The sequence below is a fragment of the Mus caroli genome, chromosome 8 (assembly GCF_900094665.2).
Source record: "Mus caroli chromosome 8, CAROLI_EIJ_v1.1, whole genome shotgun sequence".
NCBI lineage: Eukaryota > Metazoa > Chordata > Mammalia > Rodentia > Muridae > Mus > Mus caroli.
The window spans coordinates 41630529-41636568 of record NC_034577.1 but is presented as its reverse complement, the minus strand read 5'-3'; the positions used below and the strand labels follow the sequence as shown (position 1 = coordinate 41636568).

Here is a 6040-nt window from a genome sequence, read left to right as displayed (position 1 = left end):
CAAAATGACGCCATTGATGGAGTCTGCCGTGAGGACAGAGAGCTGCTCCGAGTGGCTTGGCCCCGCTAGCGTCTCTGCTGCATTCTCTGGTCTATTTTTCCCCTGTGGTTCCTCAGACAAAACAGACTGTGGTATGCTGACCTCGGACCTCAGAGACTCAGCAGTTTCAAATGTTTCCATGAGGTGGTGACATTCAAAATTGTGAGACCTTGAATAATTTAAAAATTCTAGCTTCCCATTTTCTCATGTAAAAACTCGGGCACAGTAGTGCGCACATCCCAGTGCTTGGGAAGCCGAGGTAGGAACAGTTGCCGGTCAGCACGAGCTGTGTGTAACATCCAACATGAATTCCTGTACGCTACAGTGAACACACATGAATAACTGACTCTTCAGTAGTTTGGGTAAGAACGGGTAGTAATAGTCAATTATATAATTACGGCCCTCAGCAAATGCTTTGCATAATTTCTTAAAATTCTATGTGACATCCTAACCACAGTACCCCCCTCTCCCTCCAATCCTCCTCCCAACCCCCCCACAATGCTTTGCATATTTAATTCCCACTCAACCACTGCCTTAGTTAGGGTTTTACTGCTGTGAACAGACACCATGACCAAGGCAACTCTTTTTTTTTTTTTTTTTAATTTTTTTATTTTAAAGCCTACAGCACCCGGTATTCCCAGGCGGTCTCCCATCCAAGTACTAACCAGGCCCGACCCTGCTTAGCTTCCGAGATCAGACGAGATCGGGCGCGTTCAGAGTGGTATGGCCGTAGACAACTCTTTTTTTTTTAAAGATTTATTTATTTATTATATGTATGTACACTGTAGCTGTCTTCAGACACTCCAGAGGAGTGCATTAGATTTTTGTTACAGATGTTGTGAGCCACCATGTGGTTGCTGAGATTTGAACTCAGGACCTTTGGAAGAGCAGTCAGTGCTCTTAACCGCTGAACCATCTCACCAGCCCCAAGGCAACTCTTATAAGGACAACATTTAATTAGATCTGGCTTACAAGCTCAGAGGTTCAGTCCATTATCATCCAGGTGGGAGCATAGCAGCGTCCAGGCAGGCATGGTGCAGGAGGAGTTGAGAGTTCTACATCTTTGATTGAATACCACTAGGAGAAGGCTGGCTTCCAGGCAGCTAGGATGAGGGTCTTAAAGCCCACACCCACAGTGACACACTTCTCCCAACCAGGCCACACCTACTCCAGCAAGGCCACACCTCCAAATAGTGTCACTCCCTCGGCCAAGTAAATTTAAGCCACCACAACACCCCATGAGGAAAGGTTGAGGTTCACAATGGTACCCTCTCAAGGTTCCTGCATTGGCCTTTTCTTCTCCAAGGAAAGAATTCAGCCGAGAGACAAAGTCAGTTGCAGTAGAATTTTATTTAACAAAGCAAAGCAAAGTGGAGAGAGATGAGAGTGGGTCACCTTGAACCCACCATTCAAACCCACATGGTTCCAAGTAGTAAGGAGCCTGGACTCAGTCCTTTAAATGTTTCTCAGGAAATTGAAAACTTCCCCTTCGATATTCAGACTTCACACAACTAAATGAGGTGATAAGATCTTCTACATAAAAATGCTCAGCTGAGGCCAGGGAGATGGTCTTGTGGTGAAGATCCTCGCAGAGAACCTGAGTTTGGTTCCTAGCACCCACATCAGGGGACGCACAACCGTGTGTAACTACGGGATCTGATGCCCTGTTTGCCTCCAGAGATGCCTTCTCTTGTGGCCTCCCTTCCCCCAGCCTGGAACCTGCTTGCTCAAGGGTGGAGCTACCTGCTCATTCGTCCTGCCACGCCTACTGCTGGACCCTGCCTTTGCTGCCTGGAGGCACACACGTGTTCGTCCTGCTACTGGACCCTGAGTTACTTGTTGGGAAATCGGGTTCCCTCCCCTTTCCTTTATAACTGAGTGTCTGGAAATAGTAAAATTGAGCTTTGATCAGAATGTTGTCTTAGCTCCATTCTTTCTTCTGCCCCGTCTAGATTCCTCTCTTTTCAGCTCGAACTGCCATTCTCAGTTGAACCGTTCGCATTGTGGACTGCGGGCAGGCCGCAACATTCTCTAATACACATACTCTCATATAGACATGCACACATATACATATAATTATAATATCATCATTGTCGTCGTCATCATCATCATCATGTATTTTTAAAGGAAATTATCAATTACACTCACTGTTATTCTATCAGGCATATTTAGACTTGATTGTGAAAAGTCTAACTGATGCAGAACATTTTCTCAGAAGTGTTTTTTGTATTTTCAGGAAGACACTTATATGGTTCTTTGCTTTATTAATGGACCTCAGTAAAAACTGCTTAACTGGACAGCAGCGTTATATAAAATAAAACTCTGCTTTAGTTCTGGTTCTCGTCTTTCAGCAAAAATCTATTGAGCACTTGTTAGGGTGCATCCATCGTGGTAGCTAATGCCTTCAACTGGTTCATCTTAGGCATTCGAATAAATGTATGCAGAATGGGCAGAAGATGAGAGAAGGGAGGACAGCATCTCTGTTGGCAGGGAGTCAGAGAACAGCCTGAAAATCAGTTCAAGTAGAGTCAGCAAACAAAAGCTTATCACAGACATCTTCCTTGTTAAAATCAGAGTGCATTAACACTCATGTAAACAGCACTTAGACCCCTGTAACATATTTTTAAACCATTTAAAGATAAATATTTGTAAGCCACACATGGGTTGAAACACTAGTGAGGACTTTATCAGCCATCTGCTAGTTGCCTAATGAGGCTAGTAACTACCCTTGTTTATAGTTAGGCACTAGGGGTCATGGGGGTCTATTCATAACGAGAGCTTCAATGCATTACCGGAGAAGCTAAAGGGGTCTTTCTTTACCAGGGCTAATTACAGATATAATGAAACATTTTTAAAAATCACTTGGAGTCCAGAGAAGAACCTGAGTTGGCTGGAGCACAGACCGTGGTACCCACTCTGTTTTCATCCAGTGAATCCTAATTCTGGAAGCCATCCATATTTAACTACTAACAACACCAGGCTACAGACGGGTCCCTTGCTTCAGATCACTTAATCACAAGATGCTTCGAGAGCCATCTGGGTCCAAGGATGTTTGCTCTGAAGGTCTATGTGTGGAGTATACAAACTCTTAGCAAGGCCCACAGGAGGTTGGGAGCATGCTTTATTGTGTTGTGTTAAATAAGAGGCTACTTGAAAGTTCTGCCCTCTGGGTATCTAAATTGATCCTGCTGGCTTAGTTAATTCAAAAGAGAAAGATGGCATAGGATAAACACTTTGGGTTAGAATAATAGAAATAAAGAAACTGAAGGGCCAAGTCAAATTTCACATTTCAACCAACAACCTAAAGGTATAATTCAAATTACATTGGCTTTGGTCTTTAGATAATGGCGGTATCCCCACGCTCCATTGAGAGGAAAATGGTGGCCTGTTGCGTTAATTGATGACAATCTCCTCATTGCTGCATCATGACTAGGGAGACTTGGTCACAGTTAAGTTCTTACATAGTTTCCTACTAACAATACCACTAAGGCCTCGGGCATCAACAATGAGAAAAGGTTTTCTACTTAGTTATAACTGCCTGCGTCTGGTGCTATGGGTCACAGGTAGAGAGCCCTTGCTTCCCGTGCATAAGGACCCAGGTCTGAATTCAATGCCGAGAGAGAAACAGAGAGAGGCGGGGGGGGGGGGGGGGGGGGGGGGGATGGGGAGGGGGAAAGGGAGAGGGGAGGAGGGGGAGGGGAAAGGGGAGAGAGGGAGAGTGAGAAGGGGAGGAATCTACAGCTATTAATAGGAATAAGAATACAGCTACCAGAAGAAGAAATATCCATATTTGTGAAGTGCTTCTCATTTATTCTAAAGCTTTAAGTGCCAAAGCTAGTGTCTCCTTCACGAATGTATACAAACCTTGGAGAAAATGGCCAATGAAGCTCTGAAAATGGAGGCAGAAGACAGGAAACAGAGTTGACATGGCTCAGTCGTTGATCTAAATGGATTCTCTGAAAATACGCCGTAGACACAGAAGACAGTGTGTGTGATAAAGCTGGCGTTTTTATTAAATGAAGAAAAAAGTATTTTTTTTAAAAAAATGTTGATTATATTCCTTTCCAGGGAGAAGAGATATCTTCGAATAGTAGAGTTTAATAAAACCTAGAGAACTTCGTCATTTTTTAAAAAACCTGAAAAATGAAACTTCTAAAAATTCTAGACAAATATTTATACACTCTGAATATCCTTTAACTAAAATACTTGGTAATAGAAGAAGTTTAGATTTTGAATATTTTTTTTTTGGATTTTGGAAGACTGGTATATGAAAAAGTATAAGGCCCAAATTAATTTATGTTTCACATTCACCTTTCGAACATCTCCTGAGGATAATTCTTTTTTTTTTTTTAGATTTATTTATTTATTATTATTATATCTAAGTACACTGTAGCTGTCTTCAGATGAACCAGAAGAGGGCATCAGATCTCATTACGGGTGGTTGTGAGCCACCATGTGGTTGCTGGGATTTGAACTCAGGACCTTCAGAAGAGCAGTCGGTGCTCTTAACCACTGAGCCATCTCTCCAGCCCTTGAGGATAATTCCATACAGCATTTTTAACCATTGAATATAGGAAGGAAGGGTTTGTGGATCGTGTCCAATTTTGAATTTTTGGATTAAAGGTGCTCAGTCTTTATAACTTCTAGAGGTGGCAGAAACCACGGGACAGTCTGTAGTTCAGACCACAAGTCCTTTCTAGAATCCTACCAGGCTGTAGGCAGATTCAGCAAATAGCTACAAGCCAGCTTGCCTAGCTACAAGACATACACTTAAAAATAAAAGAAAACCCATGATTTTCCCAGAAATGCCTGATATTGATTAGGTTTCAAGGCTGCGTGTACCTACAAGCTATGTTAATCGCTTAGATGGCTGTTAACACCCAGTCAATGCTCTCTACTGCTCTCTGGCTTATGTGATCCCCATTCATGTATGGAATATTATTACATATGCTTTTTAATTTTTCTTCTTGTGTTACATTTTACCTTCATCCCACAGAAGTGGGTTGGTGGCCCAGAATAGTCTCTTGGGGCATAAAAACAATAATGAAAACATACCATCTGTATTGCAGTTCAGAATAGCGCTCTCCACGTAGATAATCAAAGGGGACTGGGCATGCAGAATATGAATTCTTGCATGCCGGGACAAGTGACTGTGTGCTGGTGATGACTTCTCTCAGCCCCAAGAAGGAAAGTGCAGATTGGATGTAGGAGAGGACATTCTACAAATTAGATTCCCTCCAGCAAGTGTCCCTGTCACATTTCTGTTCCAGTGTAACATCTGGATGGAAATTTTGTCACATAAGGGCACAAAGCCATCCAAGGGTTTGCATCATTTCTGCACAAGCGAGGTGACCTTTCTCATACCCACAGGAAGTTTTCGAGGGTAAAAACCAAGTATTATTTTCCAGGTAGGAACCTAATCGATTATCTCGTGAAAGTAAGAAAGAGAGAGCAAAGCCGGGCATGGTGGCGCACGCCTTTAATCCCAGCACTCGGGAGGCAGAGGCAGGTGGATCTCTGAGTTCAAGGCCAGCCTGGTTTACAAAGTGAGTTCCAGGACAGCCAGGGCTACACAGAGAAACCCTGTCTCGAAAACAAAAACAAAAACAAAAACAAAAAATCAAAAAAAACACTTGCTGTTCCAAGGGACCCAAGTCTGATCTCCAGTACTCTTAGGAGAGGCTCAAGAAGGCCTGGAACCCCAGTTCTGGGGATCAGGCACCCTCTTCCGGCCTCCAAGGGCACCAGACACTCACTCAGGATGCATGCATACATGCAGGACAAACACTCATACCGATTTTTGGGGGGTTAGATCTCTTAAACTGAACCTATGTAAAGATAGAAGAAGAGAGCTGAGTTCACATCGCTCTCTGGTTACACCTAAGTACTGAGACCCAGGAGTCCACATTTGAACATCATACATACCACAACCACAGCCACAGCCACAGCCACAGCCACAGCCACAACCACAGCCACAACCACAGCCACAACCACAGCCACA

At 43.4% G+C, this 6040-nt stretch overlaps 1 non-coding gene across 1 annotated transcript; it reads right to left on the bottom strand.

The window, feature by feature from the left end:
• Positions 1-655: 655 nt before the first annotated feature.
• On the bottom strand, positions 656-774 carry LOC115031774. Its single transcript, XR_003837440.1, has one exon. It is a non-coding gene; the product is annotated as a 5S ribosomal RNA (ribosomal RNA).
• Positions 775-6040: the final 5266 nt, after the last annotated feature.